Raw genomic sequence first — 14,671 nt, 5'->3', positions numbered from 1 at the left:
ATTGGACTTGAGGTGAAATACTACATTTTTAAAGTTTTTTGTTTTTGTTTTTGTTTTTGTGTTTTCAGATGAAGGGTAAGGGACATGGCTCTAGCCTAGGCTGTCTGGGGCAGCAAAGATTGGGGCAGCCATAGGGTGAGGTGAGGTGAGGTGAGGTGGGAGGTGGGTAGGAATAATCAGACTCGATTCCAGAGACATTGAGAATTCAAGGGACTGGAACCACACTCTCCAGAAGAAGTCCTTTATAAAACAAATCTCTGACAGACATTGTAACCCCGGCCTACCCTGGAGAGTGGCCATAGTTCCTCAACTTTCATCTAACTCGTGATGCAACTATACCCTACCAAGAGGGACATCTGAGAAATGCCACCCTGTATATTTCTAAAATACATTAAGACTAGAGATTTGACCCAAGCCAGTGAGAAGCAATTCTGCTCACAGTATCCCCTAATTCACGGGGGAAACAGAAACTAGGTTGCAAGCTGGGGTGGGGGTAGTGAGGCTGACCAGTGAGGGGCTCCGATGCCTGCACAGATGGAAGCTGAAGAGTTCTAATTAGCACAAAGCCTGCACCTTCCATTAATAGCTCACCACCAGCTCCTGGATGCTGCGGAAGGCAGGCAAGTTGGAATGTGTGAGGCTCACCTGTCCCCAGCTCATTAACAGACCCAGGGTGAGAATAGGGCTCTCCTGCGGAAGGACCAGCCCAAACCAACCCCCATCCCTATCTAATTACAGGTTTGACTTCTGGGTCCATCTGAGGGGAGAGTGCTTAACCCAAGTCTGATACTCGGACACGTGCTCAGCCTGGCCTCCAGGAGTGTGCTCCCTCCAGACTTGAGATAAATTCTTTCTTTAAAAGTGCTGGCATACGTTCCATTTATATGAAACCCTGGATAGGTAAAACTGACAGGGACCTCAAAACGGGGGCTGGAGCAGGCAGACTGAGAAGAAACAAGAGAGAAGTTTCTGGAAAAGGGGAACTGCTATCTTAGGTGTAAATTCATTTGTCAGAATTCATAGAACTGTATACCTATAATCTATTTACAGATGAAAATCATGCCTTATGCAATACTCATGTCCTTGTGTGTGTGTGTGTGTGTCCGTGTGCATGTGCATATGTGTGTGTGTGTGTGTGTGTGTGTGTCTCCTGTGTACATCTCACATATCCACCCAATCTGGCTGATGTGCAGGTTCACACCCTTTTCCAAGGGTCACAGTGGAGAAAGGGGGCAGAGCAGATGGGGAACCGGGGCTGTGCACATCTTACAAGCTCCGAGGCCAAGTGGGGAAGAGGAATGTCTGAATTGAATCAATTAGCTGCAGAAAACTTCAGAAAAGAAGTGAGGCCCTTCATAAAAACAAAGCCCACTCCTTAATCCCCAAAGGCAATCCTCTCCCCCACTCCCATGGCCTTTCCTCGGTAAACAAAGAAATCCCCCCTTCCACATCCACACCTCAATATTCATTATGAGCTGACGTCCGAGGCTGCATTCCAGCCTCCCAGAGCGCCCTAATGACTGGAAGCCCAATGGCAGATGACAGAGGAGGGCTTTCCCTCTCCTCTCCACAGCTCTGCCCTTCTCCCGGCAGTCAGTCGCTCTTTCTTCCCTCCTCTTTCTTCTTTTCTTCAAATTAGTGAGTAAGCAAGGCCCTAGCAAGCAAATCAAAGCAAAGACATCACTAACTCCACTTTGTTCATTTATTTTGACAAGTGCAGTTTAATTTTAATTATTTATGATAATACTTCATAGTAGCCGAGTAAATGTGCCGGGGTATATTTGGTAACATTAATGAAGTCTGCCTGATAGGGACCTTCACTCCAGCATCCAGCCTGGAGAGCTCTCTGCTGGAGAAGCTGGGTGAGACCATTGGTCTGTAGTGGGGTTTGCATTTTTTGTGGGGGTGGGGAGAGGAGAACTTAATGGGTTTGAGGATTAGCCAAGGGAAAATTAACCCGATTCTCGAGAAGAGGCAAATAGTAAGCCCATAATCATGTGTAGACTCGGATTGTGTGTATTTAAACACATGCTTGGTGATAAGAAGGCCCAGGCGTGCACACATACCACATGCATATTTACACATGAATCTCCAATGTGCAAATTAACAGAGACTGGGAGAAATTAGGCTCTGGCCAATTAAAAATAGAAGTAAAAATAGAAAATGTAATACATAGAGTTCTCTATCGCTCCAAAGTACCTTTCTTCTACATAACATATGCTTCAAGTAGGCAAATATAGGGCAGATTTGGGAAGATTGGGGAAGAATTTCTTCAGCAGGTGATCACATTGGAATGTTCCTTTCAACACACAATGGAAATGATATGCAGTTCTTTATGGACGCAATGTCCCTTTAAATAAGGCTGGACTAGGGATGTAGCTCAGTAGTAGAGCACTTGCCTAGCATTGAACTGCTCTGGAGTTCCATCACAGTATACAAACAAAAAACAACAGTGCTGACTCTTCACCTCTCCATGACTGTTAATATAAGGGTAGGATTCTGCATATCAGCAAAGCATGTACATACACACCCATATAATGGGTATATTATACACCATTTGGTGCAAACACATAAGTATCCAAGACCTTTTGAGACAAGAGCAGTAAAGCATTTACAAGGTGTGATACTTAAGGCATAGTACAATTAATGGTTGGTTTTTGAGACTGTAAAGAAAACCTTGGACACTCCTTTTTTTTTTTCAAGTAGTGAGGACTCCCTGTTCCTTATTTCTGAAGCATCTGCTAGTGCCCAAAGTAGTTTAAAGACATATCAAGGAATAGGTACATTTTCTTGAGACCAACTGTAGTACTGTCTCAGGACAAAGACCAGTTCTTTGGGGGTAAGAACTATTAATTCTCTCAGTCATCTCTTTTGTTTGTTTGTTGTGGTTTATTTTTCTGAATGATCCCAGCAGGGAAACTGGGTCCTTTTCACGGGGAGGGTTAGCCAAAGAATCAGAACTGGGAGGCTCTTCTGGCACAGTGCGGGCATGCAGGGTCTCCAACCTGCCTGTCCCTAAAACACAGGTGCTCCTGAGGTCCTTCAAATCCTCTAGTCTTCAGGCAGAGGGGTGCTTTAGAAGGTACAAGAGGATCAGCCCTAGATACCTGGCTCCCAGATTTCTCCACTGGCCCCAAACTCTTCCAACCTTTTTCCTTAAAGCTGTGACCTGGCTCTGGCGTGGGAAAGGCGGTTTGGAGCTTTTCACAAATCCACTATCCCCTTGAACCAAAACCAATTAGCCTGGCCCAAGGTCCTGTCATTGAGGCCCTGGCCCTCTTTTCAAACCCCTGCGGCTCAATTGCGGTGAGGGGCTGGCCAGTGAATGCAGGGACCACTTAAAGTGGCGCTTAAGCCGGACCGGGATGGAAGGAAGGAGCCAGCGCTATAGGAACTGCGGGCCGCCCATTCTGAGAGCCACTGACCAAGGTTTTGTTCCAGTCACAGCCCCCACCCCGGCTCCTCTGTTAATGACCTTCCTCTCCACAGTTTCCAGCTGTCTAGAGGAGAAATCAAAAGCTAGCTCTAGGAATCTGTGAGACACCCAAGCTTGGCTACCCTAGCTAGAAAGGACATCCCAGCTTTGGGGTCTTACCCCAACAAGTCCTGTCCTCGAAGGCGTTAACCACGACAGAGCTTGTATCACTGTATGCTTGATGTTGTCCTTGGATGCACCTGAACAACAACCCATCTTCTGGATGGGAAAATGGATTTGCCTGAAATCCTGGGGCTTAACCTGAGGGCAGTTTGGGAAAAGTTTTCTGGGACTCCTACTCTCTTAGGAAGAGAGGGAAGGGCCTTCAGACCAAGATGGGAAAGACCATCTCAGCTAATTAAAAAGCTGAACAAGCCCAGGTAGCTCTCAAGATGGGCTCCACATCATCCGCATCCACATAGGGTCCAGAATGGAGTGTGTAAGGATAAAGTGCCAAACCTTCCTTCAGCCTCTTACCTCTAGCTCGTCCCCAATTTCCTTTCACACTCTTCAGGTGGAGTGAAGACACCCTCCGTGTTGGGTACCACTGCTAGGGGGGCTATAACCGTCGCCATGGTAATACGCATCCCACCCTAGGCCAAAGCTGATTGGCCATTTAATTCAGGGTGGAGGAAGGTAGGCTGGGCTCGAGTCTGGGTGGAACAGGGGACAAGGACATCCCACCCCACGCGTGTGAGAAGCCGAGGAGAAAGAGAAGGCGATTAAAATGGCGCCGCAGCCTCCAAAGGGCCGCTGTTCTGGGTGTAGACACCCGGGTGGGAGAAAACCCAGCGGTTCTCCGGACCACGCCGCCTCTCGGGGCCTTTGAGGGCGCATCAATCCGGGCAAGACTGTCCCAGTGTTCACGGCTGAGCGCTCCCCGCCCGGCTCCGCAAGCTGGCTTGCAAGCTTCGGCCGGCCAGGCGCGCCAGCGCAGGCTTAGCGGGATCCGCGGACCCCGGGGCGCGGGGCTGCGCGTTGGGGGCGAGGGCGGGGCGGGCGTCGGCCGCGCCTCTAATCCCGGCGCTGCGTGTGGGAGCGGCGGGATCAGGGAATTAACGCTGTAACTTCGGATTAGTAACGCTCGCTAAATGAGCGCCTAATTCCGACCCTTCATGCTTTTCAGCGTCGCACTGGGTCCTGGGAGGCCTCTTGGCCCGGCTGCTTCGTGCTCTGTTCCCATTTCCCGGGAGGTCCGACAGCGGTCGAGAACTCCCGAACCAGTCTAGAGGCAGCTTCTGGCCTCGCTGCACCGTGCGTTTCCGTGATGACTGCGGATGCCAGCTTTTCATTGGTCGGGTTGAGGCCCATATGGCCGGTATAGTTCAGTGTTGAAGTTCTTTGGGCAAAGGAGGAAGAAGCCTTCGAAGCCTCCTTCTCAACGAGGGCTGTTCTCAACCCTGCCCTGCCAAGTGGCCTACCGTGTGACCTTCTGCGACATGCTCCGTGTTTCTAGTTGTAAAATGAAAGGTGTTGACATCTTTGAGATCTCAACCAATTTAGGCTTCCAACTGTACTTTCAGCCGCGCTTTCAGGACCCACACGCCTTTTCTTATAGAAAGAGACTAGTTAGTGCAAGTTGGAGCAGTGTAACCCAAACTTGGGCAGTCAGGCCAGAGAACACTGGGGGGGGGGAACAAATGGGACGGGATGGGATGGGAGCAAAGGCTGAGGAGGCCCCAGGCCCTCCAAGCTCCCCGAGGAAGCCCTTGGCTAGCTAGGGAGGTTGATAAGGAACACAATTTTGAGCCTGTGTCTTGGGCTCCAAGGGTCCTGGGTGGGATTTGAACATCTCTCTGTTAGGATAAAATGGTTGGGCTGGCACCCCTGAAAACCTTTTGTGATGAGTGTGAGATAAACTCTGTGAATCAGAATCAGTAGACCCATTCCATAGCACCACCACCTCCTCCCTTGAGGCCCTCATCTTTTCCCTAAAGTGCAAGGTTTGTATCAGCAGATTTTCCCCTTCATAGAAAGCAGTAAAAGTCCTGCACTTTCTCAGGCTGGGACTCTTCCTCCATGGGACTCTTAATGGGCACTCCAGCCTACCTGGACAGCAAAGGAACCAAAGGTGACACACATTTGAACTGCACCGCAAACACAGTTGTGAAGCTATGTGACCACCTTGCTGTAGGAAGGACTGACTCTTACAAAAATAGCAAAGGAGCAGGGGCGAGAAGGACCGAGTCCCGGGGCAGGCTCTGGGGAAGCCCCAGCCCATCCCGTGAGATTCGGAGGCAGGGGGTGCTGGGCAAGCAGGCTGAGAGAGCTGCTCTGCTTTCCTCCGAAATGAGGTCACCACCAGCACACAGGCTCCCAGGTGCACCAGGAAGGGGGAGCAAGCCCAGGAGATGCAGTTGGGGGGGGGGAGGGAGGCTCCTGGGTCTGCAAACACGCGAGTGACCCTTCACAGGCCTAAGAACTGGGAAGGAAAGATAAAAAGATCACGAACCCTCTCCTTCCACCCAATGAGTCCCTGAGAAGGAGGCACAGAGGCAGCTGCTTTCCTGCCACTGCATTTAATTTTGTGGATAGCTAATATTCCAAAGGCAATGCAGTGAAAAAACTCTCCATCTACCATATGGAAGCCACACCTTGCCCCTCCCCAGACCCAGAAGGTTCTCCTTTTGTATCACTGAATTTTTTTTTTTTTTACTTTTACACAAGTAACCTTTTTGTTAAGATAATTTTGCTAAGCAAAGGGGGAAAAAACGGCTGGTAGGCACAAAGATGGAAAAAGATTTCTATTATCACAAGGGGGCTGGGCAGGTTCTGGATAGAGGCTGAGAGACCAATCTTATAAATAACTAAGGCAAGAGGCTCTTGGGATTGAACTGGGCCAAGATGGAGGTAAGGTGACCTAGGCAGTGCCCACCTCTGCACTTCTGAGCTGTGTGTGCTACTCTCTAAGGAGTAGGCCCTCACCTCCCAGATCTGCTTCCTTAATATTTTCAAGGAAAAGAAAACGGGTCAAGTCAGGATGGTAGCTCTAATCCTTCCCAGTCAATCTGTTAAAGCATGTATACACTGATATGTGCTTTAAAGAGCCCCAAAGGACCCCAAGCCTTAAGGAATGTGAACTGACTTTGGATCCTTTCTTCCCTACACTTGATAGGGTCCATAGCTGGGTCTACATCCACCACGCAGGAGCCCTACTGGTTTCCTAAGTTGCAGGGCCCCCCAAACTTCAAGATAAGGAAAGAGTAAAGGGAGTGTCAGGAAGGAGAGGAACCTGAAGGCAAATAAAACGCAAAGGGACCTTCTGCTCCTTGTGGCGCTGAGAACCACGGACACAGAACAGTGGCACGCCCCACTCGCTGCGCCCAGCTAAGAGGGACCTGGAGCTTGAGTGGCCGGTGTGCAGCATTGGGTTGCCATGGGAACGGAATTCAGATTTTCCCCAATTGCTTTTTTATTTGCTAGACATTGTAATATATCTTATGTTGCCATTTATTGGGGCGGGAAGGAGAGGAGCTCCAGAGAGCCTGGCTTCCCCCTTAACCAGTTGGGGAAGTTGGGGAGGCGCCGGCCCCAGTCGTCGGACCAGAACTATAAAGGTTTAGAGGATCTGGGCTACGTCTCTCCCGCCCAGCAGCCTGCTCTTGGTTTGTATGCAGGGCAGGGCCGGTCGGTCGGGGCGGGAGGCCCCCGCCTAGGCCCCTTGCCATTGAGCACACTCCCCGCCAGTTCTGCTCCGCTTCACGCTGCACACAGACCCCCCAACTGCACACAAAGGCAGCTGCCAGAGCCGGTGAAAAGTGATCAAATTATCAAGAACTTGACCTCACCGAGGGGCGAAGCTCCAGCAACCCCCCAGCCGTATGCTAATGGTGCTCAGGGGCTGACTCGTCGAATAATTCGATAAAGGCTGCATTGTTAGCGGCAGGGCAGCCCCCTGCCCACCCTTTTACTCCCCCTACACACCGCCTACTGCTCTCTCTCTCTCTCTCTCTCTCTCTCTCTCTCTCTCTCTCTCTCTCTCTCTCTCTCCCTCCCTCCCTTCCTCTCTCCGTTCTCTTTCTCATCGCATTTGCATCCCAAAATCCTAGTCTGCAGCGCAGGGCGTGGATTGTTCTAGCCTGATTTATGGGGTGAAGGCAAAGGCTGGCGCCTTCCCCGCCAGCGACCCCTCTGCAACCCCAGCCCGTTCCCTGCCCCCAACCCACTCCACTTCGGGGTTCCAGTCTCGGCGCTGGGAAATGGTGATGGGGTGCAGGGACCGAGGAGGAGGTGAAAGGAATGCCTCCAGGACACGGCAAGTGTCTCCAGGAGAGCCGAGGTCGGATACCTGGTCCTGGCGTGGCCGCTCCGTCGAGCTGGAGTCCCTGGGTGGCGTGGGCTTCTCTGGACTCCTCTGGCTCCTGTGGCCAGGGCGGCCGGCCGGGCCATCGCACGCAGAAGTTGTGAGAGTCATTTCTACTTTCGGTTATCTAGCTTTATGACGGCTCTGTGGCACTCATACAGCTAGATAACCAAAGAGAGAAACGGGCCTCCCATTCGCCGGCACCGCTGCCGCGCTGTGGGCCCCACGTGCCGCCGCTGACCCGGCGCGGGGGCCTGAGCGGACTCCGCTCCCGCAGCCCCGGGGGCGCACGCGGAGAGCCAGAGGGGACCGACAGACACACAGACACACGGACTCCCGCCACCCGGATCGCCCAGCTCCCTTCCTCCCTCGCCCTCGCGATTTCCCCATCCCCAGTTCCCCGTCCAGTGCATGCGCGGCCCGCTTCGACGCCGTCCCGGGGCGCACTCGGTGAACCCGCGCTCTGCGCTTGGGCAGCCTCGGGCGCCCCGGCGGCCCCCAGCGCACTGGACCGTCAGCCCTCCTCTCGCAGGCTAATCGCCCCGCGGGGAAGTGACGTCAGTCGGGGGATCGGCCTATCACGGGCTTCCATTCAAATCCCAGCCCCCTTCCCGCGCTCGGCACCACCCAGCCTTACAATGGCCTCGGCGTTCACGGCTTCTGCGCCGCGAGGATAGGGGAGCGCCTCTTCTGCCCTCAGAAGCGTTAGGCTTGCTTCCCTGGATGCACACAGTCTGGCCTTTCTCTCGAACCTCTCTGACCTCCCCGCAAGGTCTTAGGTGCCTGGCAGTCACCGCAGACCACCAGAGTTAGAGTTTGAGGGAAGAGGTTTAATTAAGGTCGAGGTCTCTCCAGGGCAACCAAGTGAGCGCAGGAGAGGCTGCGAACCGGTCACTTCATCCTTAAGGTCTCTCTTTCTTTTTTTCTTGCCCAGCACTGTACAGACTACGCGGTAGAGACAGGGGATTAAGGGAGGAAGTGGGTGTCTAGATCAGTGTATCCCATACATATTGCCTGACTTGTAGGGATTCCCATGGCATGCTTCACTCAAGCCAGGTCCTAAATGTCCGCACCGGACTGTTAGCCCTTTCCCTCTGACCATTCCTAGGTACAGCCAAGGGTATGTAATCAATTGTGCCCCGGCACCTTGAAGATCTCCAAGGCTGTAATTGGGCTCCTATTCATCTCCCATAAAAATAATCAGCTCCTGCCATCTTTCTGCTCACAACACACCCTAGCCCACTCACTCCAAGTGACTTTACAGGGCAAAAGAATTGGCATTTTGGGGTTTCCCAGAGCCACGGTAAAATTGAGCCTGGCCACCAAACTGAAGTCCCTTCTCAGTCTCCTAAACGTGGGTGGTTTAGAGCTTGCTCACCTGAAACCCATCCCTTCTTCCTTGCTCCTGAACCCCCCTCCCACTATGAGCCCTGATTCACCTCCATCACCCATTCCTGGGAGGCAAAGGATTAAACATGAAAAATTCGATCTCCCCCCCCCCCCCAGTCATCCCTAGAAAGATCTTAAATCCAAGAGTTAGGGGTTGACTTAACAATAGAGTCGGGGCTACCGGGTTCCAGGATTCCAGCAGTGACTATGCAGGAGTCCCAAAGACTATCTGTGTTAAGGCATCCCCCAACCAGCCCAGACTTGGTGGGGGGTACTCATTCAGATCTGTTTTGGTGAGGCCGGGGGACACCCCTTACACACTCTCCATCAGCAAATCCCACAAGGCTGGGTTCAAAGAATAATAGGTCCAAAGTGGGTGATTTGGAAGGGACTCGGGATCTTTTCTAAAGGTATCTAAAGCATTCTCCCTTAAATGACACATCTGGATTTTTTGTTTAATACCAGGCTTTGGCACCGCACCTCGTACCCCGTGCTTGTTTTAGATTTGTCCTATTTTCATCTTGACCCCAAATCCAAGGTGGGCTGCGTCCCCACTGCCATCGCCCGTCAGCCAGTGAGCAAGCCAGCTAGCAGTTACACACCGCTTTCCAAGTGCCACCTCACAGACAAATCCTTGTCTCAGAAAAAGGACCCGGGCTAGACTGAAAAGCATCAGAGAAACAGAGAGGCCGACCTACCTACCCACAGCAAGGCCCAGGAAGGAGCCTCGAATTTGGGCCTGCCTGGTTAATTCTAAAGGATTTTTCATAATTAGGAGGTGTCCCTTTCTCCTCCTCCTCCAGCCTCTGGAATCTACACCCTCTTCCATTTAGCTGTGTGTCTGTCAGTGTGGGCAGCCTCCTGTGCTCTAGTCCTTCTGGGCCACCCTGAGCTTGGATGGGTGGAACTGAAGAGGCAGAGGGAACTGTGCAAGCACGATTCACCTGAAAGAGGGGGAGGGAGAAGAAAGAGGGGGAGCGGGGAGCAGGAGAGAGGGGAAAGAGAAGGAGCATTCTCAGAGTGTGATTTAAGCAGGATGCTGCACAAAATGGCTCCTCGGCTGCGAGGTTCATGGTTACAGCACACCGGAGCCCTGGCCTGAGAGCCTAGGACTGACTGACTGGTTAGGGCTCTGGAAGAAAGATTAAAAAGCTTGATTTTGCTTTCTGTTCAGGTGTGGCAGGTCAATACCACCAAAGCCACATTTCTGTTGTCTTTTAGGAAACCTTGTCCCTTGCCAAAGCAGGTGAGGCCAGCCAGGCAGAGGTTCCTACACCATGCTGGAGTGGGCTCTATCTCCAGTGTCCAGGTGCATGCAGGTGTTATCAGCTGGCTCTCAGGAAGGAGACCACAGTGAGTGTGGGCCTTGTGTCATCCACTGCTTGTCCTTCGGAGGCTATACTGGTGGGAGGACAGGGCAGTAGGTAGTCTCCTTGAGCTAGCTGCCACACCCATGCACAGGATGGTTAGCCTCCAGGTCAGACCCAGCAAGGACATGTTGTTTGGGACTGAGCTAACCCATGGAGGACCCCGCTGACTTTGGCTCTGATTATCTTCTCATCTTTACACTGTACTCTGGGCCGGGTCTATGTTCGTTTGCTACACTTCCTCCTATATCAATCCCTTGCCTCTAGCCTACTGTCCCTAAGTCCCAAGAAAGAGCTGGCCCTGGATCTAGAGGTGGCCCAGCTAGAAAACCGGTCGCTGCTAACAGGCCCTGGCCATGGTGCTGAGACCTGCTCACCCGGCAGTTTTTTTCTCCAGCAGTTCCACTAGCTCAGAAGTTCCTGTCTCCAATCTGTGGTTTGAAACCTGAGTCCTATGGGTGCCTACAGCAACTTAGAAAAGCAAGCATCCAGGGGGACAGCCAGCACTTAGACATCTCCACCAAAGATTGGAGACTCAATTTTTCATATCCATATTTTCATAAATCACCACAGAGGGACAAAAGTCTTCCGCTGAGTTCCCATATCTGAATCTACAGAAACTATACGCAATGTGCCCTAGAGCCCACTGAAACCTACCTTGCATTTTCTCCCACAGTCAGCTTATGAGGCCGCCCCCTAAGGCTGGCACGTTACTGTTGCGTCTGCTGGCAGGGATCCACTCCATGAACTCCACTTGCCTCGACCCAGTGCTTCTATTCCCTGCTGGTAGTTATTCAGCTTATGAGTTAAGGGGTCCTGAGAAGGACAGGGGACAATTCACACCCTCACTCACAGTAGGGAGCAGACACCCTTGTCCTGAGACCAGACTTGCCCAGATCCTGAGGCTGGGAGCCTGGGGCTGGTGGAGTAAAGCAGATGCAGCCACTTGGCCTGCCATTCAGTCTGGCAGGACTCCCTTTCATCCCCTCTGGGCTGTAATTAGGACACAGAATCTCTAGCCACAACCCGGGCCGATTCCAGGTGCCTCTTTCCCCTGGCAGCTTCTCTTGTCCCTTCCTCGGGGCTCAAGCTTTGATTAAGCTCATCTTCCTATTGTCTGGGGGCTTGAAGGACTCTGTTCACAAGGAGACCCAGCTTTGGGTTACCTCAGATGGAGCCAGTTCCTTGTACCCAGAGGGTACAGAGGCCTCCACACCTCCCCTCAAATACACATGGCCGATTGGACTGTATCTTCCTTTCTGTCTTTTAACCTGCCCACTTCCTCAACAGCTGAGGTAAGGGCAGGCAGCTGGGTGTGGGCTCTTCTAAACAGGGACCTCAAAATACCTCCCTCAAAAGGCCAAGCCTTTCCTTGTGACCAGCCAGTATTGCTCCTGGAGGCTCCTGAGGTGCACCCCTATTATCTGTGCCTACTTAGCCTATTTCTGACCTTCCTTGATTGAAAGCCAGACCCTCAAACTCTAGCCCCCTTAAGAATCCATCACACCCCCCACACACACACTATGAAGAAGATTCAAAGAGGGTCTCTCTCCCCCTGAAGCTCAGCGTCTGGCCTCTCTACCACAATGGCTCAGAGATTGTATTTTTTGGGATGTCTTTGCTGCTCCAGAGATTTGGCCTGGAGCCTCTCCTTGTTACAGCCTGCTGCCTCCTTCCTGTGACACCCTACTACCCAAGCTTCTCCCAGAGATGACCCTAAACAGCCTCAAGCTCCATCCATGGTTCCCTTGTTCTTCTCAGCTCAAAGAAAGCTAGACTGGAGGGAGCGTCAGAGACGCCCACAGACAGCTCCAAAAGGCCTGCCCCAAAGCTCAGAGTGGGGGATGCTGAACAGAAAGGCCCCCCCAACTTCCCGTTTCAAAGGGGGAAAAGACGTCATAAATCTTGCTTAGAGTGGGTGCTGTGTGTTGCATTTTTCTCAAAAAAATTTTTTTTCCAGGAAGCCACTTTGTAGGTTATTTGTGTGTTGGTGTGTGTGTGTGGGGGGGGAGCGGTGAGGGATAAGAAGGCAGAAGAGAGTCACGGGTAGGAGTTAGGGAGGGGGACTCCCTGGAACCTCTTTCAGAAACATTCTTTCTCTCAAACCTCTCTCTCTCTCTCTCTCTCTCTCTCTCTCTCTCTCTCTCTCTCTCTCTCTCTCTCTCACACACATCCATCGGACCTCTCACCCTGTCCCTTTCTGAACACCGCAGGCGCGTCTCATCTCGCTATCCCAAGACCCTTGACCTTGGTCTTGAAGATTTGCGGGAGATGCCTGAGCTCTGACCCACAATTAGAGCTTAACCCCCAAACCCCCTGTAGTCAAGAAAAGCCCTGAGCCCTTGAGGTGTTCAAGAGGGACCCACAGAGATACCCCAGGCCCCTGAACCAGTCCAGCCGGCTCCCTGACACTGTCTTAGTGGAGACTACCGACCTGACGCCTTAGCCCCTCTCTTCTAGCCCGGCCGAGACGCAAAAGGCAGTGACACTTACGGACCCGGGAGGGGGCCGGGGCCCCACGAGGCGACGGCGGGGGTGGGGCGGTTGTGGTGATGGTGATGGCCGCCCGGGATCAGGCGAGTCCCCAGGCTCAGGCCCAGCTCCGGCCGCCCTCCAAGCGCCGCTGACCGCACGGTCGCGTGGCCGAGAGCTGCTGGAGGCAGGCGCGGCGGCGGTGGCGCGGGGGTTCCTGGCGGCGCGCCGCTTCTCCGGGCTCTGAGCGGCTCAGCGCCGCCTTCTCGGGCGGGCACGGCCCGCAGTGACGTCAGCGCGGCTCCCCCCGCCCCCCCTGGCTTCACTCGGACCAGTGCGGAACCGAGAGGCGGAGGCAGGAGACGAGGGGCGCCCTGCCCTGCGACCCGGCCCTGGCTGCCCGCGCCCAGCTTGCGTCCGAACAGCCCTCCCTGCAAACGGCCCGCTCCACTGGGCCACCAACCACCTGGGAAGTGGTGACAAGCAGAGGGCTAGAAGCCTCACAGGCAGCTCCAAGCCCAGGGATCCAGGATGCTCGGGGAAGAATGGAGAGCCTAGGACTTGAGGGACGTCTGCGCTCTGGGTGGAACGGGGGCGTTTGATCTTTTCACACACACAAGTGTTGGCTGAGGGAACCCACGAGGGATTGGATGGTTTGGGGGTCGCAATGAAGGTTCGGAAGGGACTCTAGCTCGCAGGAACGTGTTTCGTTGACAGCCTGGGTTGCGTTCCAGCCTGGATCACGCTCCTCCGAGACTCAGAGTGTCCCCTACCTTGCCTCACCCGGGGCAGTGCACCTGCAAACTCTGGGCCGCACACCAACCCCCAGCCGCTGTCCAAATGCTGAATCCGGCCTCCCCGGGCCAGGCTCCAGAGCCCGGCTGCATCGCACTCGGCATTGTCCACAAGGCGGGTACAGGGTTCTGGGACTCAGAGTCAGAGTCCCTGAAAATTCTAGTGCTCCAAGATGATATTAGGGAGCTATGAGAAAGGGGGCGAAAGGTCAAGAGGAGGCGGGAACAGAGAGGGCAGACAGACCCGAGTGCCTGACCTGCGGAACCACCTCTTCCTCTTGCGTCCCCGTGGTTCGCTCAGGGTCCCTTCTGCCAGTGTGTTTCTCTCGCCACCACAGCAGGGGAGGTCCCTCCGGCCGAACTTGTCAGCGTGTCTCATCATTCATCCCGAGCCAGACAGACAGGCCAAGTTCATGAGCAACGCAGTTAACCCCTTGCAAACTGATCGCCTCCCAAAGGAGGGAGTTGAGCCGTTTGAATGGGGCATGCTCTCCCGGATTCCTAAGTACACCACCTCCCGGAAGCTGTGCCTGCCACCGCTCCTTTCTTCTTCCTGGTCTTGCTCCGATTATTTCCCCTGTTATATTTATTTATTTATTTATTTATTTATTTATTTATTTATTTACTGTTTTGGTCTCCACGATCTTCCTAGATTCTTCCTCTTAAAATTAGTCTGAGATTAGTATAGTTGGTTTTCTAGACGTCTTCTCTTCCCAGGTTGTGCTGGTGCTCATGGTGGAAAATTTAGTCCAGAAAAACATAAGACAACATATCAACTGGCCTTAATCTCTACTCCTGGAGGCCTGCTCTTAAAAGGGAAAAAGTGTGTGTGTGTGTGTGTGTGTGTGTGTGTGTGTGTGTGTGTGTGTGT

General features: G+C 53.0%; 1 long non-coding RNA gene across 1 annotated transcript in view; it reads right to left on the bottom strand.

Annotated features, from left to right (window-relative positions):
* Positions 1–13,231, bottom strand: part of LOC110318103 — a 32,373-nt gene extending 19,142 nt beyond the window's left edge. The window contains exon 1 of the long non-coding RNA XR_003843866.1: positions 13,028–13,231. This is a non-coding gene — a long non-coding RNA (uncharacterized LOC110318103). The remainder of the gene's footprint in view (positions 1–13,027) is intronic.
* Positions 13,232–14,671: the final 1,440 nt, after the last annotated feature.

Source organism: Mus pahari, chromosome 1, assembly GCF_900095145.1.
Source record: "Mus pahari chromosome 1, PAHARI_EIJ_v1.1, whole genome shotgun sequence".
NCBI lineage: Eukaryota > Metazoa > Chordata > Mammalia > Rodentia > Muridae > Mus > Mus pahari.
The sequence above is the reverse complement of the archived record's forward strand: the minus strand, read 5'-3'. Positions and strand labels throughout refer to the sequence as shown.